The sequence below is a fragment of the Petaurus breviceps genome, unplaced genomic scaffold (genome assembly GCF_028583685.1).
Source record: "Petaurus breviceps papuanus isolate PSGF00001 unplaced genomic scaffold, PetGlider_PUasm1.0 37, whole genome shotgun sequence".
Classification (NCBI taxonomy): domain Eukaryota; kingdom Metazoa; phylum Chordata; class Mammalia; order Diprotodontia; family Petauridae; genus Petaurus; species Petaurus breviceps.
The window spans coordinates 20,452,433-20,479,695 of NW_027186296.1; the positions used below are offsets into that span (position 1 = coordinate 20,452,433).

Genomic DNA, 27,263 nt, shown 5'->3' on the forward strand with positions numbered 1-27,263 from the left:
CTTTAAAGAATTTATTCCAAAAGATTTAGTTCAATGTATCTTTTACTATATATAAAATTAATAGCGATATTATCAATTACAAAGTAAGAGTTTTAAAAGCTACATGATAAAACAAACATCTGTAAAAGCATTTAAGATCCTTTGTCTTTGTAATGCACAGACACGGCAACAAAAATATTTTATGTAATATAGAATTAAACTCCTGGGGAAAGTCCCTATTCAACACAATTATAAGGAGCAAACCACATAACTGGACTAGAGTATTTCTAATGTTCATTCCAACTCTAAAATTCTGAGTTTACTTCTCCCTACTTCCACATTTCTCAGAACTTCCTCTTCCTCTCTTGCAACTGTATGAATTTGTATGGTAAGAACAAACATAAAAACATTTCTTCAAAAGGTTACCTGCTACCTCTGATTAATCCTATAAACAAGTCTCTTTTTAAAAAATGCTAAAACTCAAGACTCACAAGTATCTTTTAAAGTAACATATATTTAAAAATAATGTGGGGAATCTTTTACAAGCGCCTGCATTCTTCATGACCAGGGCCATGACAAGACAGAGATCTCTACTAGTCATCTCTTGCCCAGTAACTACCACTGCCTAATGATATCCAAGATATGCCCATAAGTAGTATCTAATAAAAAAAAAAAAGCCCAGGCAGCAATACAAATAGTGTGACCAAAGGAGGTGAGATTAACAACAGTATTACCTAAATCCTGCAAAAATTAATATTATACAACTTGAAACTTAATTTAGGAGAAATGAACCATAGGATCAAAGAATTACAACTGGGAAGACCTGAAAGTCTTGGGGTCTGGGCCTCAAGAGTTAAGTAACTTCCCCAGGTTACATGGCTCACAGGTGTTCAAGGTACAATTTGAAGTAAGGTCTTCCTGACTCCATGTCTAGTATCCTTTCTACTACATCATGTTGCCTGTGTGTAGAGGCACTTATAAAAAACTACATTGTGACTGTATACCAATAATAGGTAAATTAATGCACAAAAAATTCATGTAGAAAAGTCCCCATAAATTGTGGAATAAGTGAACAAACTGGGGCATATGAATATAATGGACTATGATTGTACCATAAGAAATAACAAATGGAATGGATTCAAAAAAACTTGTTAAGACTTGTCTGCATTTATAATGCACAGTGCAATAAGCAGAACCAGGACAATAATTTACAATAACTATAAAACATTGTAAAGGAAATAATTTTCAAAGAACTCTGATTAATACAATGACTGATCACCTCTCCAGGAGACTAACAATGAAACATGTTTCTCACCTCTTAGCAGAGATATAATGGAACTTAGGTACAGAAATGAGACTGCAATTTTCAGATATGTCCTATATGTGGGTTTGTTCTGCTTGACTATACTTGTTAAAATGGAGGTTGAGTTGTGGGAGAAGAGAGAGCAGAGTTAGATATAGAAAAATAAAAAATAATAAAAAAGTATCAATGAAATATTTTTTAAATGTACAAAAGGAAGCTGAAAAGAACACAGACAAATATTGGCACTCCAATGTTAAATTTAATATGTACTTAATTAAATATGTACTTAAAAAAAGAAAATCTGTACATATATAAATTTTTTCCTATTATTTGTATGTGAAAATAATAATAGCTAGCAGTAATAATAGCTAGTATTTTTATTGTCCTAGCTTACAAAGTGGATTTATAAAAATTATCTCATTTTATCCTCACAACAACCCCAGGAGATAGGTGCTATTATTATCCCTATTTTACTGATGAGGAAACTGAAGCAGCCAGAAGAAACTGACCCAGCCAGGTCATACATCTAGTAAATGTTTAAGGAAAGATATGAACTCAGTCTTCCTTATTCTACGTCCAATACTGTGCCATTTAGCTGCCTTATTCCATGTTCATGTGTGTTTAATGTTGTCAAGACAATGATTTTTCAACAACAACAACAAAACCCCACCATTTCCTAGATTTAGAACTGGAAGAAAACTTCTAGATCATCTACCCTGACAAGCTCGTTTTACAGATGAAGAATCTGAAGCCCATAGAAGGGATTATGATATGATAAGATCACACAGAGTAAAGTGGCAAAGTCCAGGTCCTCTGACTCAAAATGCTCTGCTCCTTCCACTATATCATGGTAGCTCAATCCAAATTCATTTTTTTCTCCCAATACTTGTATCACTGCTACAAACCAAGGAAGCAAAATTGGAAAAGGAAATGGTTAAAGAATGCTATTAGAACATCACCAATCTATATAGCACCAACTGTGCCCAGGCACTGTCAAACATCCTTCAAATATTAATTTAGCAACTGAGTGGAGGATGGATTGGAATGGAGAAAGATATAAGACTTGAGACAGGGCGAACAATTAGAAGGCTACTTCAATAATGCAAATGACGTGAAGAGAAGAGGTGTATATGGCTGTGTGAGCAGGGAGAAGGAGGGGCACACTAAAGATATTAGAGAGAAATGTTATTGTTGTTACTGTTCAGTTGTGTCCAACTAACTCTTCATGACCCCATGTAGAGTTTTCTTGGCAAAGATACAGTAGTGATTTGACATTTCCTTCTCCAATTATAGAGGAAAAAATACAACAATTATATATGTGAGGTGATTCATAGAGAGGAAACAGGGATGACACTGAGATTGTGAAACTGGGAGACTGAGAAGATGCCTTCAACAACAGGTAATTCTGGAAGGCGGAGGGTTTAGTAGGGAAAGATAATAAACTGTTTTGGACATGGTGAGTCTGAGATTCCTACAGCACAAAATACCAGCAAGCAGTTGGTGAGGCAGGAATGGAGCTAAGTATAGAGACTGGGACTGGATATATAAATCTGGGGAATCATCTGCATAGAGGTAATAATTAAAACGAAGCTGATGAGATCACCAGCTGAGAGTTTAGAGAAAATAGACAAGCATCTTTAAGAAGAGAAGTTTGGGGGCAGTTATTGGTACAGGGAGTGACTGATATAGATGAAAATCAAACAAAAGAAACTGAGAAGAAGCAATCACAAGTATGAGGACCAAAAGAACAGTCATGAAAACCCAGAGCAGAAAGAACATCGAAGAGCAGAAGGCAGCATGGTCCTGTAGAAATAGCCCACCATGGGGTAGCTTGGTGCATAGTGAATAGAACACCAGCTCTGAAGTCAAGAGGACCTCCGCTCAAATCCGGCCTCAGACACTTAAAACACACACACACACACACACACACACACACACACACACCTTGGACAAGTCCCCTAACCAAAAATGAAAAAAAAAAAAAAAAAAAGAAAGAAAGAAAAGAAATAGCCTGCCTCTGGAGTTAGAAGACCTCTATTTGGCATTCAAAGCTCTTCATAACCTAGTTTCCTCCAACCTTTCCAGTCTTTTTATATCACATTTTCCAACACTTACTCTTCAATGCAGTGACCTCCTAGCTGTTCTACAAACAAAATACTCTACATCTTGGCTCCGGACATCCTCTATGGTTGACCCCACACCTGAATGCTCTCCCTCTTCCACTCCAAGTATTGACCTGGCTGCCTTTAAGTCTCAACTAAAATCCCACTTCCTATAAAAAGCCTTAATTCCAGTGCCTTCGTTTGTCAATTATTTCCTGTGTTTCCTGTAAATATCTTGTTTTATATATATTTGTTTGCATGCTGCCTCCTCAATTAGATTGTAAGCTTCTTGAGGCCAGGAACTATCTTTTGCCTTTTTTATTTCATCCCTAGTGCTTAGTATAGTACCTAGCTTATAGAAAGCACTTAATAAACGGTTATTCAATTTAACTGAATCCATAAAATGAAAAGGTTGCACTAGATGACCTCTATGTTCCCTTCCAGCTCTGAGTCCATAATCCAGATCTAAATTTATGATCCTATGAAAAAAATCAGAAGTGTTGAATGTTGCAGATGACTGAGAAAAGGTCATCAAATCCGGCAATTAAGAGACCACTGGAAACTTTGACAACTGCATTTAACCAATGAGGTCAGAAGCCAGATTACAGTAGGTTTAGAAGAGAACGAATGAAAGGAAAGGAAGAAGTGATTGGACTTTATATGAAAAGAGGAAGAAAGATATAGGAAAATAGTTGGCAGATATGGTAGGATCTAACGAAGGTTTTTTGTTTTTAAGAATAAGGGAGATGTGAGTGTGATTATAGGCAACAGTGAAGGAGTTAGTAGATATTGAAAGGTTGTAGATTCAAGAAAATGATAGCACTTACTAGCAGTGTGAAGATACAGTCCTTTCCCTCACGCAACTTACAATTTAATAGTAAGATATAACATATGAATAACTACAACATAACAGAATATATGCACATAAAAGAAATTCAAGTTCTTTGAGAGTACAGATGAGGGAAAAATGGTTTCTGAGGGAGTCAGAAAAGGTTTCATGGAAGCAATGGCATTTGATAGGGATCTCAAAAGACAGGCAAAATTTCATTACACAAATATAACATGGAAGATAGAAAGAGAAAGGTAGTCTCCTGTCTTTCCCAAGGAATTTTTGGGAATCCATATTATCCCTAGGCCAGCATGTATCCTAGGCCTCAGCTATTTCAGGTTGCTAATTCCTGACAGAGCAAGTGAAAAAGAAAGGAGTTATCTTTGACCTGAATGATAAATTAACTTCATATTAGGGGAAGGAAAAGAACCACTGTTGGGGGTCTCAGCAAAGTGACAACAGGAGCTAAGCACAATTATATGGAGGGGCACAATCCATTTATGAAGCCCCTTCTTTCATGCTTATTAGGCCTCATCTACCTTAATATTCTCCTTAATAACAACTCCTTAATACTCTCCAGTTATAGACCTGTTAATATCTCCCATCTCCTAGCTTCACTGGTTTCTTTCAATCACATGGAAAAAAATTTCACCTTTCTCTAAAAAGCCTCTCCAGATTCCCCTTTACATGCTAGTAATTTCCCTCTGCAATTATCTCCAATTTATCCTGTACATACCTTGTTTGTATGTAGTTTATATTTTGTGTCCCCCATTATACTGTGAGCTCTTTAAGAGGAACACAGACTATCTTTTGCCTTTGTTTGTATCCCTAGCACTTCACACCGTGCCTAGAACATAACAGGTGCTGAATAAATGCTTGCTGACTTGAATGTCAAAAAATTATGAATTATTCCTTCATCTTCATTCCTCCCTACTCCAAAACTCCCCCTTTCAGTATACTTAAGAGAGCAAATCTGATTAGATTAGGCGGAAATCTGCTGCTATAAAGAAAGCTTGGTTGTGGAAAAACACCTAGGAAAACAATTTGGAACTACGCTAGAAAAATGATGACACTGTTCATATCTTTTGACTCAATTATGAGGTCAAAGGGAAATACACACACACACACACACACACACACACACTATATCCTAACACTTCTTTGTAACAGCAAAAAAATTAATTAAATGGGTGCCCATAAACCGAGGAATTCTGAACAGATGTTCAATGTCAATGTAATGGAGTATTACTGTGGAGTATAAATTCAGAGAAACTGGGAAAGCCTTTATGATTGATGTAAAGTGAAGTAAACAGAACAGAGGAGACCACAAAATGACTTCAATAATGTGAAGGAAAACAACACTTAAATAGAGCAAAACTCAAATCACACAGTAACTAGTTAGGCCATCAACCATCAAACATTCTTTGCCCCATGATGATGAGCTACTTGTAGGAAATGAGGGATAAACTGTCAAACCTGGTCAATAAGCTGGTTTGTTTTGATTAACTAACTTCTCTGTTCCAAAATGTTCTGCTAGGAGAGAGTTGTTGTTGGGAAAAGAGAATTGCGGGGAGGAAGGGAGAGGAAGAAGCACCAACATAACTTTTAAGTACAGGACCCACTACACTGGAGATGTTACTTTTACAATGCACTGTGACGGCCAACAAAGCAGGACATTGGCAGAGAGAAAGAGGAGAAAAGCTCTCGGAGAATTGGAGCATCAGGCATAATGTCATCCTAAGTCAAGTTAAAGGTACCAAAAATTACAACTAGGAAAGAGGGGAAAAAGGAAAAACTGAAAGGCAGAGTATTTATTAATAAGCACTTACTATGTGCCCGGCACTGTGCTAAGCTTTGGAGATATAAATACTAGCAAGCAGGACAGTTTCTACCAAAAGCCAGGAAGTAACAAAGAGGCCTCGGCCCTGTCAACATCAGGAGAAAATTCAACTATTGGGGTAGAGGAGCCAGGGATGGAGTCCAAGGTTTTAGAGAGAAGGGCATGAGTATAATAGCTGAAAATCAGATGGCATACAATACATATACCCCTCTTTTTTATGCTGATCTATTTTTATTTGCTTATATTTCAAAATTCATAATAAAAAAAAATTTGAAGATCACGAGTAACCTCTAAGACAGCAGCTCTCCACAGTGGTTCAGCTGAAAGCCAGAGTGCAGAAAATTAACAAGTAAATGGGAAGGAAATGTTGGCATGGAGTGTAATGCTCTTTTTCATAATCTGTCAATGAAGATGAAAGAAGGAGGGCTGCTATTTTCTCAAAAACTAGAGCAAAGGAAAAGGACATGAGAAGACATAAAGGGGTTTTGAGAGCAAAGTTCTAAGTGGAGAAGATGTAACTCAAAGCAGATAGCACTGATTTCCTGAGTAAACCAGGAAGTAAGGACATCTGGTGCAGTGCAGTGATAAGGTGGCCTTCAATGTAGTTAGGTAGGAAAGTGACTAGAGTGCTGGGCTTAGCATGAAGAACTGAGTTCAAATCTGACTTCAGATAGACTTAGCTGTGTTATCTCAAGCAAGTCACTTTATTTTGAAGACACTCATTGTCTGACTCAGTTTCCCAAACTATAAAATGAAGATAATAACAGCACCTACCTCACATGATTGTAAGGACCAAATGAGATATTTGTAAAGTACCTTATCAGAGTGGGTGGCACACTGTAGGTGCTTAATAAATACTTGCACCTTCCCCAGTGTTTCCCTTTTGAAATGTCTCAAAAATATAATGTCATTATATTAATCTTTCGAATAGCTACAGCCTAAAAAAGCAGGATGCTATTGATTCTTTGACAAATTTCAGAGTATCAAGTTCACAATTTAACACTGTTCCAGGTACTAAAGACATACAAAGTACAAAACCAGACAGTGAACGCCTTCAAAAACTTAAATTACTATGTAAAAAAATTTTTAAATAAAAACTTCCCTGAAGTCATAAATATCTTTGAACTGGAAGGCTGTAATTACAATAACAATGTTATTATTCTACATTACTTTGGGGATTTTAATATCTAAATAAATACATTGATCCTTGGGTACACTTTTGAATACTCAGTATTCCCACCCAGTCTTCTCTATTTGCAATGAATATTTAAATCTTGACAACACTATAATTACTCTTCCAATCCACATCCTGAAAATATTAATTTTCTGATTTTTAAGACTTTTTAAATCTTAAGGTGCCAAAGATGGAAATACAAATACACCGCACAGAACAATCATCTATGTCTTTTCTTACAATTACATAAAATGGTGAGTTACATTATCCTTTTCCTTGGTTTAAAGGAGTTTGATGCAGGGTCAAAGTCTAAAGATCACTCAAACTTGTGGCTTCCAAAGTTACTAGTAAAGAAAATCATGAAGCTTCTGGAATTTAAAGGGAAAAAAAGTTCACCTGATAAAAAGTCCAGTAAAAATGATGTTAACCAAGAGGTTAACTTAAAGAACAGCCTTATTCTATTCAATGTGGTTCAACGTGGCCTAACTAAATCAAATTAAGTTAAACTCTCAACTTCACTGCTAGAAGATAATTCTGACTGCTCTAAGTCTGTTCTCTTAGCTCTTCTAACACCACCAAAGGCACCCATGAGCTAGAACTTAAGGAAGAAATAGAAAAGCCAAGTCCATTCTACCAACAGTCCCCAACCTTTTCAAGTATTAGGTTCCCTTTTTAGAGCTTAAAAAAAAGTTCACATTTTCCCCCATTATGGTAAAACATATAAGTTTCCACTAAATGAGAAAATATATGACAATACCAATTAGGAATTTAGTTAGAATCTCTTCCAACCACCAGACTGCAAGTCCAACTACCTATTAGACATCTCAAACTGATTATCTCACAGACATCCCAAAAACAGCATGTCCAAAACTAAGCTCATCTTTCCCCCTAAACCCCACTCCTTGTTAACTTCCCTAGTGCTACTGAGGAGACTACAATCCTCCCAGTCACCAGGCTCATAGTTTCCCTTCCATACATTTATACTTACTTTCCATTACCCTAATTCTTCTCTCTCTTTCCTCATTCTCATTTAGATAATGGTATACCATGCAACTGGTTTACAACTTTCTTAACTTGTAGATGTTATTTAGAACTCCATTAATATAATGTTAAAGAAAAGATATTGTTCTTAATACTTCAATGAATTGTGAGTTCACAGCTGTAGGTACTCCTACTGCAGGAAATGGTGCAAATCACAACCCAACTGTGCTTTGTCATTCTATGCAATTATTGTCCATGTCCTCTATAAATCAACAGAGATTTGGAGCCTAGAGACCATCTAGTCCAAGTCCCTCATTTTACAGATAAGGAAAATGAGACTCAAGAAGTTAAATGATTTGCCCAAGATCATAGAGGTAGCAAGGGGCAAAGGGCAAGGAATTGAACCCAGTCCCCTGCACTATGCTTTCTCCCTCCATAAAGGATCTAGTCACCACGTTGAAGGCTTTTCTCTAAATCTTTGATCTTTCCATGGGTACCAGGAGAGCTCTCTGGCAATTCCTCTCACTACATAACCAGCCTGTTCCCATCTCCTATTTCAATGGTACATTTTCTGGATATTGTTTAATGGCATTATGTGAGTGTTTATCTTTGATAATGTTCTACAATCCATATAACGCCACAAAAATTCTGCTGCCATGTTTCACTGTGCCATGGAGGTAAGATTCTAGGTTCTTGAAAGCTAGGCCAGTAGAACACAAGAACCTCTGGCAAATTTTACCAAGCTAGAACTGTTCTGAGTTGATTCCCAGCAAGTGTCTGCTGCCCAATGCTAAACAAAGTATAAAGCCATTCATCACCAGTAGGCTGGCCACTTAAGTGATAAATTCTTTAACATGACAGCCCGTTTTATTCTCAACACTTAAGAAATGACCCTATTTTTGCAGTATCTGTATATATACCATATGCACCCCTTCTCGCCTGCCCATCTTTGTTAAGTCATCTACCAACATCCAGGTCACCCTCCCAACTATTTTAATAACATTCATACCTGATTCATTATCTTCTTCTATAGACCATTCCCTAACATGATCTTCAGGCACTTCAAATATTCATACTGAGAATCCTTCTAATAACCCGATCTCTCACTCTAATTTCTCAACTCCAACTTCTTATCATTCCTTCCTTTATCCAACCTCAATATACACTCACAGAGTCACATGAGACCTCATTTCTCAGAATTGCACACCACCTGCAAAATCTGGAACTCAGATCCCAAGCTCAAGCAAGCAAATACCTAAGTGTCTACTATATGCCAGACACAGTGCCAACTAACGGGTTTACAAAGACAAAAGTGGAATGGTGTATGTAAGGGAGCTTACAGTCATTCTATTAAGAGAACTCTGATCCTTCCATTTATCCCTACTTTCTCATTCGTGCTAAAACTACTATTTGCCTTTACTACGAGTTCAAATTCCTTGGTCCATTGCCTATTCTCCATTCCATCTTACCCATTTTCCTGTCATTTGCCTCCCAATCAACAAGCCTTGACCGTCACCACAGGACAGCTACTTAAATGTATCATTAGCTAATAATACCCTTAGAACATCTCTGCCCTCCTCACCTTCTCCCAGTGCAGACCTGCAATTCCTCATACTTGGGTAACTACCACCATCAAATTTCTCAACTCCTGCTCCAGGGTTGCTGACTATCAATGGGAAAAGCCACCAAGTCATGCTGACTTTACCCACTACAAATGTAATGAGCTGGACTTTGACTGGTTGCTTAACAATCCCTCTACTCAACCTTATTCCAATTTCTCAGTCCCCAGAGTATTCCAAACCTTTTCTTCTCTCTTCTCTACCCCTTATTGAACCTCATTCTACCATCCCCCTCATTTTCATCCATTCAAATAATGAGTGCCCAAGGGCAAGGCATCATGACAGTACTAGAGGCAAAGACAAAAACAAAGACAAACACAGAACACTTGCACATGTAAAGCAGATAACCTAAGACCCCATTTCAACAAAAGACTCAGGCCACAAAGAGAGTTGAAAGTCTCAGACCTCCTCCTCCATCATGGATACTTTTCGGCCATTCTATTCCTTTAGGTCCAGAAAAGGTACCCATCCATATTGTGATTACTCCCTCAAATCTGTCCTTGATCCTAGTTCTCTCCTACATCCTCTAGGTAGCCATCTAATCTGTTTCTGATCCCTTCTCTACTGCTCCACCCTCTCTTCCTACAAACACACACAAATCTATCACACTGGAGATACCTCACATCAGCCCCTCTCCTCTGATTAGTTAGTTCCTCCCTAGAACTATTTCAAGAAGCACCAAGGCCATCCATGCTCACTTCTCTCCTGGCTTACCTCCTGACTCTCAGGACTTTCCAGCTGCCTTTTATGTGTAGTAACCCCCATTAGAATATAAAGTTCCTTGAGAAGAGAGAGTCTTTTTTTCCTTTTATTTATATTCCTAGCACTTAGCATGGTGCCTGTCACTTAATACAGCACTTAATATAATGATTTATCCATCTATACTTATATCAGCTCTCCTAGTCCTTCAAAAAGGCAAGAGGAGAAGCTTTCTTTGGCACTTCTAACTATGTAGGGTTCTCCTACCCCGCATATCCCCTTCCACCCATACTTTTTATTGCTTAATTTCTTGAAAAAAACCAATTACTCCATTTCCTCACTTCATGCCCTCTCCCTCACCTTTTACAATTAAGCTTCTTTCCCCACCTTTCTAGTGAAAATTACTCCCAAAGGTCACCAAACCACTCCTTCTGACTTCACAATAGCTGTTTCTATGTCTGAAAACTTACTATCTTTGACTCTCCTCTGTCCACTTCTCATATCCAAGAAGTAATAAAAACACAATCTCAGAGTTAGAAAGGAATTCAAAGTCACATTAGTCCACCCATATTTCTGAACAAGAACTATTTCTATAACAAAGGCCAAAAAAAAAGTCTTCCAGCCTTCACATATAAGCCTTTCCTGAGAGAAAAACCAATTCTCTCTCCTCCAAGGAATTACATTCCATTAGTGACTTCATCTAATTCTTTACTGCTTTTTCCCCCAGTCACATCTAAATCTGCCTCTATAATACTATTACCTATTACTACTTTCTTTGGGTCAAAAAAGAATAAGACTAATCTCTGTTCCACAAGACAGACCCTCAAAAACTTGGAAATCAAGAATCATGTCTTTGGGGGCGGCTAGGCGGCACAGTGAATAGAGCACAGGCCCTGGAGTCAGGAGGACCTGAGGTCAAATCCGGCCTCAGACACTTGACACACTAGCTGTGTGACTTTGGGCAAGTCACTTAACCCCTGCCCTCCAAAAGAACAAAAAAAAAAATCATGTCTTCTTCTCCTCCCTCTCCACTCTACCCCCATCCACCCAAACACACACACACCCATCCCCTTAAGACTTTTGTTCAAGCTGAACAATTCAATTTCTTCAATTGGCCCATCCCCATCACAACATGACTTTTTCACCATTCTGATCACTAACCTCTGCATACTCCTCAGTTTAACAATGTCATTCCTAAAACGTGGTGCCCAAAACTGAACATAGCACATCAAATGTGCTCTAACCAGGGTAGAATACAATAAGACTACTGATTTTGGCCAAGATGGTTGCCTGAACAGATTCAAGCAGCTCAGTACACCTATACTTACAATAGCAAACCCCCCCCGCCAAAAAAATCACACCAGACTGAATAATGAGCAATAAATCCAATAAAAAAACTACAATAAGTAATACTGATCTATCCTCGAACTTCCTAAGACTGAGAGTTCAGTTGTAGTAGGAAAGGAACTGCCTGAAAAGCCACCACTCACACTGAGGCAAACAAGCTGGAAGGCAGCCACTGAGTTAGTCAGAGTCAATAAACATTTATTAAGCACCTACTGTATGCCAGGCACTGTGCTACCGCTGAGAATATACAAAGAAAGGTACAAGGGCGGAAGGCAACACAAAAAGAAACTAAAAAAGGAAGAGGTAGTAGGTAGGTTACTCAACATGGGGGAATGATGAAGTAAGTACTGCAGCCAGGATGGGAACTGATCGGAAGAGGTGAGTCTCAGAGTTGATTTCACTCAAAGAATAATGAGTTTCTAACTCGTCAGGTAAGAAACGATGAGGTAAGTTCCCTGGGTGCCCTTCTTTAATGGTGGAGGATCACGGAGGAATCCAATGAGACCTCCACCCTCCACAATCAGAGGCCAAGGGGTACTGACGAAGTGTTAATTTCATCTTGATAGTGATGGGTTTCTGGAGATGATGAAGAGCAGATTACAGGAGAGCTCAGTCATGGACACTGTAGACTCAGGTCTTTAGTACTGTCCTGAGATGTCTTAGAGGTCTCTAAAGATCCAGCTCTCTGAACCTTAAAGCTTCGAGGGGTTCTAACCCAGGGAGACTGAGGTCAAGGAAAGAATCCAGGCATGTCAGGTAGAGACCAAAGAGGGACAATCACACCACCCAAAAGCCAGAATCTGGCCCTGGAACGAAGCCTCAATTCCAGAATTTAAGCTGGAGAGATTAGGAAATAATACTTGAAAGCAGAAACTTGGTTTTCTGACATATGTTTTTGTTTTCTGCCTTTGTGTCCTTAGCACAGTGCCTGGTGCATGGCAGATACTTAATAAATGCTTGCTGACTTACCCAAGCAATGGACCAGTTGAAAATCAGAATATATCAAAGAGAAATTATGTGACAAGGAGGATACATTAAAACAAAATCAAAATATTGGGGGAGGTAGCAATAAACTATATAGTATCTGGTATCAAAAAACAATTGACACTAGGAAAAATTCAAGGAGGCACAATATAAGAATCATCAGAATACTGAAAAACATGACTTTTTAAAAGAGCCTGAACACCATATTTCAATAAATCAAATTTAAATTGCCAGATCTAGCAGAGGTTAAAGTGAAAACAGAAAGAATTCAACAATGATGTCCTGAAAGAACCCCCAAGATAGAGCCTGAATAATGTCCTGGTCACAATCCAGCACTGCAGTATCAAAGGAAAAAAAGTACTATTAGGAGTCAGAAAAAAAAAAAAAAGTCCAAGTACCAGAAGAACAACGGTTAGTATACACAAGGCCTACAACATCTACTATAAACAAAGAAATCTCAAAATATACTATTCCGCAAAAGATACAGATTGGAATGACTTGTCCAGGGTCACATAGCTAGTAAGTATCTAAGGCTAGATTAGAACTCAGGTCTATCCTGGACAAGTAATTTAATTTCTCTATGCCTCAGTTTCCTCAACTGTAAAACAGAGATGATAATAATAGCTCAAATAGATCAAATGAGCTAATACTGGTTTAAAAAAAAGTACAAGAAGCAATATTTATAAAACACTGCCTGGCAGACAGCAGGCAGTATAGAAATGCCATCCCAGAAACAGGACTTCCACAGGGCTCCAGCTTCCACCTCCTCAAATTCATGTAAAAGGTGACTCTGAACAAACTTTGGAGCTACAAAACCCACAAAATGACACAAAGAACTTCCCGCTGAGGGCAGGCCAGCAGCAAGCAGCCAGTGCAGTGCTCTGGGAACCGACCACAGTCCCCATGGAGCTGGAGGTCTTAGCCTCAGGGCAGCCACAACCAGTCACTGGCTGGAAGGACTTCAGATCACCAGCAGCTGTGGCAGTTCCGGAATTACCAACACATAGATGCTAAGGACAAAGTGAGAGGTCAGTGCAGAGTGGACTTTGGGATCCAGTAGTTTGGGAGTGCAGTCCGGCCATTATCACCTGGAGAGAGAAGTGGCTGAGGCACATTGGCGATGCAGTTGCCATATGGCAGCTTCAGCTCCTGGCCTGCAGAGTGTAGGGGGACCAAGCAACCAGTCTGAGGGGTAATCGCTCTTGCTTTAACCTGCTTGGGTCTGGATTGCGGTCTAGGGTGGAGGTCCTGGGGTGTGTGACAAGCTTGTCAGGGCATGTGCAGGCTTCAGAGAGGGCAACCAACTAATACCTTCAGCAGCTGAGAAAACCCCAGCTATTGGGACAAAGCTCCCCTGTCTCGTAGCAGAGTCCTATTGTAGCAAAAAGCCCAAAAGTTGGGGCGGCCAGGTGGCACAGTGAGTAAGAGCACTGGCCCAGAGTCAGGAGACCCGGGATCGGTTCCAGCCTCAGATACTTAGCACCCACACAAAATAACTGGCCGTGTAACCTTGAGCAAGTTACTTAACCCCAATTGTTTAAAAAAAAAAAAAGGCCCAAAAGTCAAGTAATTGAGTGGCAACATGACCAGGAAAAGGAAGCAAAGTAAACAGAGCAACCCAAGTTTACACTCCTATTTTGGGGACAAAAAGGATCAAAGCATGGAACAGGAGGAAGACAACAAATTCAGAACTCCTGCATCAAAAGCTTCAAAGAAAAATACAAGCTGGTTACAGGCCATAGAGGACCTTAAGAAGGATTTTAAAAACCAAATAAGAGAAGTGGAGGAAAAATTGGGAAGAGAAATGAAAATGATGCAAGAAAATTATGAAATGAGAATCAACAACCTGACGGAAGAAAATAACACCTTAAAAACAGACTAACTCAAATGGCAAAAGAGGCTCAAAAAGCCAATGAAGGGAAGAATGTCTTAAAAAGCCGAATTTGCCAGAAAAAGAATCTCAAAAGCTCACTGAGGAGAATCATTCCTTCAGAATTAGATTGGAGCAAATGGAAGCTAGTGACTTTATGAGAAATCAACATACTATTAAATAGCTCCAAACAAATGAAAGAATAGAAGGCAATGTGAAATATCTCATTGGGAAAACCACTGATCTGGAAAATAGATCCAGGAGAGATAATTTAAAACCTATTGGACTACATGAAAGCCATGATCAAAAAAAGAACCTAGAAATCATTCTTCAAGAAATTCTAAAGGAAAATTGCCCTGATGTTTTAGAACCAGAGGGCAAAATAGAGGTTGAAAGAATCCACCAATCACCTCGTGAAAAAGATATCAAAAAGAGAACTCCTAGATTACAGCCAGGTTCCGGAATCCCCAGATCAAGGAGAAAATATTACAAGCAGCCAGGAAGAAACAATTTGAATATTGTGGAAACACAATCAGGATAACACAGGATCTGGCAGCTTCTACACTGAGGGATCGAAGGGCTTGGAATATGATATTCCGGAGGGCAAAGGAGCTGGGATTAAAACCAAGAATCACCTACCCAGCAAAACAATGTATCATGTTTCAGGGGAAAATATGCTCAGTCAGTGGAATAGAGGACTTTCAAGCATTCTTGATGAAAAAACCAGAGTTGAATAGAAAATTTGACATTCAGATACAAGAAGCAAGAGAAGCATGAGAAGATAAACAGGGAAAAGAAATCATAAGGAACTTCTCAAAGTTGAACTATTTACATTCCTACATGGAAAAACGGTAATTGTAACTTATGAAACTTTTCTCAGTATGAGAATGGTTGAAGGGAATAGAAATGTGTGTGTATACACATACACACACACATACATATATGTCTATATAAGAGGGTATATGAATACATATGTGAATGTGTGTATATATGTGTACAGGTATACATAGATAGAGGGCACAGGACCAATTTAATAGGAAAGGATGGTATTTAAAAGGTGAAATTAAGAGGTGAGGGAGGAATATAATGAGAGGAGATGGGGAGAGACAGAATGAGGTAAACTATCTCATATAGAAGAGGCAAGGGAAAATGGTTACAATGGTGGGGAAGAATAGGAAGACAAAAGGGAATGGGTCAACGTTATTCTCATTGAATTTGGCTTAGGAAGGGAATGACATACACACTAAATAGGGTATCTCACCCTACAGGAGAATAGGGGGAAGGGGATGAGAGGGGGGATGATGGAAGGGAGGGCGGGCTGGGGGAGGAAGGAAGTTAGAAGCACCCACTTTTGAAAAGGCGCAGGATCAAAGTAGAGAATATAACAAGTGGGAGGTGGGATAGGAGGGAGGGAAATATAGTTAGTCTTCCACAATATATCCACTATGGAAATGTTTTGCATAGCTACACATGTACAACCTATTGCTTATCTTCCCAGTAAGGGTGGGTGACAAGGGAGGAAGGGAATGAATCTGGAATTCAAAGTTTTAAAATCAAATATTTAAAATATATATTATATATATAAAGTATATATATATGTATATATATATACTATTATTAATATTATTTTACATGTAACTGGGAAATAAGATATACTGGCACTGGGGCATAGAAATCCACCATGCCCTACTAGAAAGTCGGAGGAGGTATGGAAGAAGGTATGGGAGAGAGCAGACTGGAAGAGGGGATATCCAGTGGGATCGCTATTCTGGGGTGGTGTATAGGGGAAAAATGGGGAGAAAATTTGTAACTCTAAATCTTGCGGAAATGAATGATGTAATAAAGTATTTGATATATAAAAAAAAGAAAAAAGAAATGCCCATCCCCAAGTACAAAAATAGGACTCAAAGGAAACCTAGAAAGGTTAATTTATTTAAGCAATTGAAAAAGACTGAATGAAGATGAAGGGTTAACATTCTAATACTAGGAGAAGAAACATATCCCTTCACAACCTTAATATCTTCAAAGGCTACTGAGAGAGCTAAATAAGAAACAGGGGTACTGGAGGTGAACTGATTCCATTCTGAAAGTTTTAAAAGGGAAAAGAAAAGCAGGGTAAAAGGAAACATATATATAGGAAAAAGAATGATGTAGGACTTTCTATTTTTCATAATGAAGGGTACAAGAGAAAAACATGAACACTGAAAAAGAGGTAAAGAGTGCAGGTAACAGATAAACCTCATAATTAACTAAACTGGATCAAAAAAAGGTTAAACACAGAGAGATTTACCATAGAAATACATGAAACTCAAGGATAAAGGCAGGGATAGGGAGGTGGGATTAAGAGGGAGAATAACACATGGGAGGGAACGGTCACAAACAAAATACACTTTCTAATCCCAAAGAGGGATTTTAAAAAGAGGAACAGGGGGGCAGCTAGGTGGCACAATGAATAGAGCACGGGCCCTGGAGTCAGGAGGATCTGAGTTCAAGTCTGGCCTCACACAACACAAAACTAGCCGTGTGACCTTGGGCAAGTCACTTATGCCCTGCCTTCCCCCATTCAAAAAAAAAAATGAAGACGAAACTAAGGGAGTATCTATCAATTGGGAAATGGTTGAATGAACTTTGGTATATAAATGTAACTGGACTGTAAGAAATTATTAAAGATAATTTTTGAGAATCTGGAGAAGCAGAAAATGAAGGAGAATGAGGTGAGATGAAGCAGGACAATTTACACGATAACACCACCATAAAGAAAAAAACTTCAAAGGACTTAAAAACTCTGATCAAATCAATGACTAACTATATCTCCAGATGACTTATAATGAAGCACGTATTATAGGAGCCTTAGATTTTCAGAAATGGACACTATATTGATTTGTTTTGCTTGGTTATGTTTATTTGTTGTTACAAGGGTGGTTTTTTTTCTTGGTTTTTTGGTTGAGAGACATGAAGAGTGGTGATAATGAAAAATAAAAAAAAGAAAAACTAAGAGAGTCACAAACTTTTTTTTAAATGCACAGAGTACAGGAGGTATTTCAAAAGACACAGAAAAGGACAGCTTTGAAAGGAGTGATCTCAAAGTATTGTATACTTTTTTTTTTAATTAAACAAGCAGCAGCAGATAAAAATTCCCGTTTTCTACATAATCCTCTTTTGGGGTTCTTTCTTTGTATATGGAAATGTTTGTATTTTGTTCTATTTGGTCTTAGTGCTTGTCAAATTCAGAATTTTTTCAAAATTTAAGGAAAAAAATAATGTTTTTAAATGCAAGACTATTACATCCCTAGTACTGGACACCAAGAGTCCAATAATATTCCCAGGACTGATGTAATCAATCTGCAAACATAAGCAGTTAGAAAATTTCACCAGTTATATGGGAATCTGTCTTCAATCTGGCCTCCCTGTTGGATCTAATTTACAATGATCTTTGCTGAGAATGTCTATTTTATCCCTGAAGTGGTTTTAATAATCAGACAGTCATCCAGAACACAGTATCTCTGGTGTCTTTAAAGGAATTTTGCATAATATTTATTGGAGAAGGGTCTTTGAGACAACATTTGGCACTACTAAATTAAATATTTTTTTATGGTCAATAAACAATAAGCACAATGGAATCTTATATTCAATAGTTTTGATTGACTGTGATGGTAAAGATATACTATGGAATATCGTTTCCAAAATCCCACCTGTTCCCTACCAAAACACTCAACCAAGAATTCCCTCAATGAGTATATAAACAATTCTCATTTTAAAAATCTATTATTCAGTCAGCACATTAAGCAACTACTATGAGAAAGGCACAGAGGATATAAAGACAAAAAACAGATTAGACAGATAGATGGATACAGTGGAAGTTTACTCAGCAAGGTCTCACTGTATTACGAAAATTAGAAATTAATGTTGTAATGGTGCTATTGTTCTGGTATTCTTCTATCGCTCTTGAATTAGAGGCCTTATCAAAAGTAAGGATTGTGCTAAATTCCCCCAAAGAAGTCAGAATGGTGATAACTTCAAGAGAATGCCCTTTTATCTAAAGAGAGGGGCATCCTTTTTTTCTTGCCCTGACCAGACCAGAAAGTTTCTTTCATTAGTTATCCAGGGGGAAAAGACTTCACAGAGCATATGGCATAAGAGCACTCCACATGAATGACTCCTTGAATTTGTAATAAACATACACACTCAAATGTAAATAACTTAATTATGTAGATCTGATAACTAAATCTAAGTGTGTCTGGTTAGCTATCATGGTCATTTCAGCTCTCCAGATAGTAAGACTGCTTTGGATAGTTTTTTTATTCTGAAAAGCACCATTTTTTTAAGCCTTTCTATAAACACATCTAGGAAAATGACATTAGAACTTTAATGTGGCAGCTCCACCCCCACACCGGAAAAGTTTTGTTATAAAAATCTTTACAGATCTTTCCCACCCTTGGTGTGTTTGCTGCTTTCCTTCCAATTTCATTCTTATTAAGTGCTTATGATGACTTTGTTCAACTGGGTCTCCACAAAGTTTTCTTTAAACTGGTTTTACTACCTACTTCTGTTTAAGGAGATGCTACTTAACTGCTCATAATCTTATACCATCCTCCACAAGATTTTACAAAGGATATTCTAAACCAGTATTGTCTTTCGTTGCTGTGTCTTCCACTTAGAAAATAAGTATTTGTGGACTAAGGCTTTTTTAAGTTCTTTGGTTCTCATTATGACCACTGATTTACATTGGTTACATTTCTAAATGAAATTACTGTAATTGGTTCTCTCTTCTTTCTTCCATCTATTTCCTTTTTTTCTACATCAATAACTTATTTAATAGGCCAGATTGGACTTGTTTTAATTGAACCTTCCATTTTTTTTATTCTTTGTTTTATATTTACTTTGATCTTTGCTCTAAAAAGTTGGTGTTCTGACAAAACAGACAACCAATTCCGGAATGATATTTATATTAATGACAAGTTGTTTTATGAGCTAAAGTATAATCACTTTTGGTTTTTGTTCTGCTACTTATCATGTCAGAGACATAGTCTTGCAAAACTATTATCTCATCTGAGTATTAAAAATACATAGATTTGAGACTTCTGCTTAATCTAGAAGTCTTTCATCTTTCATTTCTTATTCCTGATCCGTATTTTCCAATTTTTTTTTTTTGCTACTCTTACCTTTTACACAGAGGTTATGAGTATCATAGTATATGTTGATTGAATTTGAAGTTATTCATAGAATTTTTCTATCTCTTTACCCTCTACAATGGATGTGGATATATAAGAATTATTTTAATAAGTCCTTTTCTTTGTCCCATGGGCTGGCAGGGCCAAAGAATTCATCAAACAGCAACCAGCCTCCTGGGAATGAGCCTCTCCATATTTAGTTAGACTGGTCCTCAGGAAGCAGGCTCAGGCTGTTTGCTGCCTGGACCACCATCACAAAGTAGAACTGATTACAGTTTGCTCTCCATTCTCCTATCTTTCAAGGACTCAGTCACCTCTAAGAATCAGAGCAGGATGATAAAGGTCCAAACTTTCTTTTTTCATTATCTATGCCCCTGTCATAGGTCCCCAACAGAACTCATTGAGGACAGGGACTGTCCTATTTTTGTAACCCCAGTTTCTGGCCTAGTGCTTCACATGCAGTGTATATTAATAAAGTAATCATTGAAAATCATGGAATCATAGAATCTTAAAACTGGAAGGGGCTTCAGAGGTTATCCTAATCCAACTTGGAACATCTTGACAAATGATGTTATCATCCAACAGTATCCGTTTGAAGGTTTCCTTTGACTGGGAACTCAATTCAATTAAATGGTCATTATAGAAAAATTGCTTTTGTAAATAATGCATTTATTAACACATACCAAGACCATATTAAATTTCCTTCTTTCAAGTGGCATTCCACTGCTGAATTTTTCCTATTATTTTTATACCTAGTCGGTTCCCTAGTTATAGCCAAATAAAATCAACTTTTGATTAAATTTGCATGTGAATTATTTACAGAAAATGTTTAATCCCTAACTGGTTTCTCCTCATCACTCAATATCTTAAAATCAAGGGATTTCAGAGTTGAAATATTTTACAGAGCTAAATGTAGTATTTCCCTTTTAGAGGAGGAAACACCTCCTGCAGTCATCACTAAATCTGCACTCAGAGAAAGTAAGTATTTTACAAAAAAACAAAGAGTAGAATGCATTTCAAAAACATATATTTTTATTACCAAGGCCAGCGCTGACCACTGATTAAGCAGGAACTGACTTTAGTTTTGTCCCTACATGTACATTACTGAATTATCACTTCATTTTGTTTTTTATGAATGTTTTGTCTCTAGCAGTCAAATCTCAACAACCTCACCCATTTTTGTCATTTTAAGGCGCACACTCTCAATTCTATAACCAATTCATAGCTATTTAAGAGTAAGTAATATAAGCCCCGGGATGAAACTATTACGCCCTCTAGGCCAGTGATTATTTTTGTGTGTCATGGATCACTCTGGCTAAAAATCTAGTTAAGCCAATGGTCTCCTCAGAATAATGTTTTTTAATATGCAAAATATAATAAATAGGATCACAAAGTAAAGTAACAGCACTGGAATACAATTATGATTACTTGGGCAGCTAAGTGGTACAGTGGATAGCATGCCAGGCCTGGAGTCAGGAAGACCCATCTTCCTGAGTTCAAACCTGACCTCAGACACTAGCTATGGGACCCTGAGCAAGTCACTTTACCCTGTTTGCCTCAGTTTCCTCATCTGTAAAATGAACTGGAGAAGGAAATGGCAAACCACTCTAGTATTTTTGCCAAGAAAATCCCAAATGGGGTCATGAATAGTCAGGCACAACTGAAGTGACTGAATAACAACCATTATCCAAAAAAAATTTTTTTTAAGTTCATGTACTCTAGGTTTCTTAAGAACCCCAGTTCTCCTCGTATTCTCACCCGCCAGTAACACCCTCCTCCCCCTAGCCTAAAAATGAGCCCATCAAACTAGGTCCTGGCAAGACAAAGACAAAAATGAAACAATTCTGGTTCTTAAGGTGCTTACATTCCAAGTTGACATATATATAGAACAAATACAACGCAATTTTAAGAAATGCAGACACTAACAGTTGGGGGGCAAAAATCAGGAAAAGGTTCAATTCTTTGGGTATGGCAATGTTTCTTTAGTAATACCTGTCAAATTAATAATACAAAAACAAAAACTATTTTAAAAATAATGTTTAAAAAAAAATAGCAATGCTTGAACTATGTCTTAAAGGTAGTTTAAGGGATTCTAAGAAGCGGAGGAGGCAAGGAAATACATTCCAAGCACAGATAGGAAATGCAGTGTATGAGGAATGGCAGGAAGGCCAGTTAGACAAAGCCTGCAAAATGTAGTAAGAGGAATAATATATGATAAGGATTAGAAAGGTAATTTGGAGACAGATGATGAAGGGCTTTAAACTTATCATTAAGGTCTGACCTCCAGTAAATTTGTATACCCATTCAAGAGAATCACTGATTAGTAGAACTAGAAGGAACCCTTGAAATAATCTGGTCTAACCCCTTCATTTTACACATGAGGAAATTAAGACTAAGTTTCTTACCCAAGAAACAGAGAGAGTTCATCACAGGTAGTTAGCTAGGGTTAGCTAAGTGACCTCCCTAAAACTACTTGGGACTAGAATCTAACTCTCCTGATCCCTAGTACCATGCCCTTTCCACTACAGAAGGATATGACCACAAAGATCCTAAAAGGAATTGTTAGGGAATCACAAAAAATAATGTTGGGTTTCTGGGATAGCACCATTGTGGAGTTCAATGATTCAGCCTCAGGAAAAATTCTACCTTGGGCCAAATTGTGAAGTAATAGAATTCTGTGCTCTTTTCAAGGGTCCCCAGAGCTCTTATGTTTCCAGGGTCATTCTGGTCAACTTGGAAAGAATCTGGCAAATTGCTAACACCTTGTGCAAATTCATTTAACATGGTCTCCTTCCCAGGGGACAGGCACATTTCTGAAAGAGGACTGCAGGGTAAGGAACCTAAAGAATGAAATTTCCAGTTGTAGATTCCATACAATCAAATCTCAGTGAAGGAAAATATGTTTAGATACTTGCTTTAGAGCCCTTCAAATGACAGTACTAGGTTACTCCCTATTCTGAATGTATGGAAAATGGTCCAGACTAATCTAACACTTCCATCTCCACCACACTACTGTGTTTTTATAACATGATGATAAAGTTTTAAAATATTAATGGAGACAGTCTTTAGAATTCCAAGGTTCCATGAAGCATATCCCCAGTATAAACAGAGCACAGCAATGGTCAGATGTAATTTGTTCCTGCTCCAAATCCTATCCCTAATATGGGATAAAGTGAGGTCCCAAAATATGAAAATAATACAAAAACAATCTCAAAAACTTGGAGAAACTTGCAGATTCCATAGAAATAACCTGCTAAAAGTAAAATCTGAGAAAGAATTAATTTATCATTTATCAAATGATACAATGACACAAGGCAATGTGTTAGGCACTGAAATGAAAAAAAGAAACATTCCTTGTCCCCAAGGAGCTCATATTCTACTGGAAGAAAAACCACATGTACAAAAACAAGTTAAATACAACATACAAAGTGAGTACAAAGGAATTTGGGGGCAAGGAGAAATGACCTTACATCTGGAAGGATCAGAAAAGTGCCATCATCAAGGACATTGTCCTTGGGCTGAAGGAAAACAGGTACTCAAAGGGGCAAAAGAGAAGAGAATATATCTCAGAGATGGGAGACAGATCATGCAAAAGCACAGAAATGGAATGACAGGTAGGGAGGGAGACGGTCTGAATGGAATACAGAGTATATGAAAAAGAGGGATATGGAATCAGTCTAGAAATATATGTTGGAGCCAAATTATGAAGGGCTTTAAAAGGCTAGAGAGGTTTATATTTTATTCCTGAAAAGGGGAGTGACACAGTTAGACCTCTGCTTTATAAATAGCCACCCATATATATGTTGGATTATAGAAGAAAGAGATTTGAAGCAGGGAGAACAATGAGAAGGTTATTGCTTAGTCCAGGTAAAGGGATAATGAGGGCCTAAAGAAGAGTGGTAGCACTGTGAGTGTTACATTTTCTCATTTTTCTGGTCATTAATTTCCTATGGTTAAGAAGACTATGATGAGTGCTTAGTTTGGTATGGCCAATATATATTGCATTCTTTTTAGCACAGCTATGATATCTTTGCATAATAAACATAATGCTTTGCCATCTAATTCGATAAAATAATCCACACTCCACTTTGCCTTAAAATCATGACATTCAAAATCCACTTTTCTCCTCTTCTTTTTTTGAAATGATAGGTATGCACTGGTCATAGAAAAATACAAAATGCCACAGTAGGGAAATATAAGTGGTACTCCAAACACTGTTAAATTATAACTATGTCACTGCAATTTGTAGCATGCTGAGTAGCAGCAATGCAAAGCCAAAGCCATGAGAATGCCACATATGGTCTCTATTGCAAATGTTTAACTTTACCAATAAGGCACAAAAGCTCCCATCAATAATACATAAACAAATGAGCAGGGCTGTATTCCAATAAAACCTTATTTATGAACAATGAAATTGAAGTTTAATATAATTTTCACATCATAAAAATGGTCCTTTTGATTTTTTTCAACAATTTAAAAATGTAAAAACTAATGTAAAGCTAAAAATATTTAGTTTGTAGGCCATGAAACAAGTAGTGGGCCAGATTTGTCAGATGGCCAGACGGTAAAGAGTCAAGCATAACATTGAGATAAACTCCTTTTTCAATACTGCCTTTAACTCTTTCATAGAAGGAAAGTAAGTTGGTATGACTTGCTTTTCATGTCATGCTGGCTGCTACTCAATATATCATACTCTTTTAAGATGACTGCATGTTGATATGTTGATATGTTGATGATATTTATTCTTTTCAGAGGCCCTTGCTTCCCACTTCCCCACTCCTACATATGTGTACATGAATGCTACAGCTCTTACACAAAGAGTGGTCCTCACTCTCAGCATACAAACATTTTTAATTCTCTGCCTTAAGTAAACCTTCCCTCTACTCTGCTACCCCTTCACTTACCAATGGTTTCTCTTCTTCCTTTCACAGCATACAAATCAGGTTGTGTACAGAAATTAAACAGCTCCTTTCAAGCAAAATAAAAGGTTAAGTGACAAAGGCTTTAGATTCATTCAGTTTATGCAAACAAAAGAAAAAAAAAGCCCTAACCCTTGCCCTTGATGAATTTACAAGCTAAGGGCATATCATTCATTCAGCAATGACACAAAGTGACATCTATAAAAAAAGAGTAAGACTAAATTATCTCTAGGGTTCCTTCCAGCTCTCTATCCTACCTCACAAGTACAAAATTACATACAGGAAAACCTCCCTAATTTAGACTAAAAAGAGGAAAAGTCAGTCTGAATTAGTAAAGTATGAATCAGACATTTGAAGATATGCAGTTTTGTTACTTTCAGATAAAGTAACTAAACTAAAACTGGGCTGATAATGTCAGTAGAGGCTCATTAGGGTCCTTATCATGGATCATTCAATCAATCCTGGAGAATTAAACATCTATTACATACTGGGCACTGTGCTAAGCACAGAGAATACAAATACAAAAACAAGATTCCCTACCTTCAAGTTTTCAAACTAGCCAGAGAATTCACCATGCAAATATATAGATATATTCAAATAAATCTAAATAGATACAAGATGATTTGGGCAATGAAAGGGGAAGAATGGTACAGGACAGGAAAGACTTCCATGTAGAATATAGTGTTTGAGATGAGGTTTGTTCAAAAGAAACCATAGCTACTAAGAGACATATGTGAGGAGGGAGTAGGCATAATAAAAAACCAATGCAACAATACAGAAATAAGAGATGAGGGTATAGTGTGCAAGAACAGCAAGAAGGCTAGCTTAATTGGAACCTTGATGTTCATGAAAGGGAACAATGCACAAATAAGACAGGAAAGATAGGTGGAACTCAAATTATGAAGGGATTTAAATGCCAAACAGTAAAAGTTATATTTAATCCTAGAGCCACTGGAGTTTATTGAGTGTGGGAAATGACATGGTCAGCCCTACACTTATGGAAAATCACTTTAGGAACTATGCGGAAAATGGACTGGAGTAGGGAGGGAACTGAGGCAAGAACACCAATTAGGAAGCTACTATAATAGTTCAGGTAAAGACTGAGGAGAGCCTGAACTAGGATAGCTCTGTGAGAAGAAAAGGGGAAAGCAATTCTAAAGTAGAAATAAAATTTGGCAATTAATTGTGGAAAACAATAATGATGTATTATGTTGTCTAAATGTATGATTCATGCCCATATCAATTCATTCAGTAAATATCCAGTCAATATGTTCATTTCTCCCCCCAAAAAATGTTTCTGAAATATCCATTACCATTGCTTGACAGCAACCAATCTAGCTGATACCTGGATTAAAAAAAAATTAGTTTCCAAGCTAGTCTGACTCTATCTTCTTCCCACCCCATGCCATCCCACCACCATTAATCCATCTTTATAGGTCAATAATGTGTCACTCCTGCATTCAAAATCTTCAATAATTCCTTATTCCCTATCAAATCAGGTACCAACTTAAGTCTAGAGTTCAAGATCAATGTAATCTGACCTATCCAACTTATATCCCTGCTAGTCCTACCATATACATTCTAAATAAAGTAGTTCAGTCAGTCTCATCACTATTCCATGAGTAGGTCATACTCATTCCTAACCTAGAATGTCATCTCCTTTTCACTATATAAATTGTATCCAGCCTTTAAATCCTCTTTGCTCTCTGAAGCCTTGTCTGACAGCAAGCCCTCATTGATTTCCTTCACCTGTGAACTTCAACCTAAATCTACATAGTTTTATATTTTGTTGTTGTTCCATGTTGAGTCTTTTCTCCTTAACTAGACTGTAAGTCCCTTGATAAGCGGAAGGATACTTCTGCATCCCTCAAAATGCCTAGCAGAATGATAGACAAAGTAAGCACTGGTGACTGAGTTGGACACTTAAAATACAGCTTATTCTCTTCAATGAACTAAACACATACTATATAATTTCTATGTCATCATTTGCTTAGTAAATTTGTGTATAAGTTTTGCTTAGTAAACTCATTTTGCATAATTTAAAAGTTGCAGTCTAGTCCACTGCACAAAAACCAAAAATTCAAACAAAAAAACAGAATTAAGGTCCAAGTTAGAACTCAGAATTTGAGGTTTTATTAGACTGGTAAGTAAACTGGTAAATGCTGATAGGAAAGAAAAATAGTAAAATCAATCAAGATACTTCCTGGAAGAAGTAAATTTTGAGTCAGATCTTAGAAAAAGTGATTGACAAAGACTAAAAAAGAAAAGGTCAGAAGACATTTCAGGTAGGCAAAATGGGGAAACAAAAAAAGTATACAAAATCAGAAAGGCAGAAAGAGTAAGATATATATATAAAGATCTAAAATACATATATAAGGATAATAGACATAGATAGATAGATAGATAGATAGATAGATAGATAGATAGATAGATAGATAGATAGATA

The 27,263-nt window shown here is 37.4% G+C and overlaps 1 protein-coding gene across 3 annotated transcripts in view; it reads right to left on the reverse strand.

The window, feature by feature from the left end:
- DMXL2 (Dmx like 2) overlaps nt 1-27,263 on the reverse strand; it is a 156,256-nt gene that overhangs the window by 122,952 nt on the left and 6,041 nt on the right. The gene's annotated exons all lie outside the window — the stretch shown is intronic.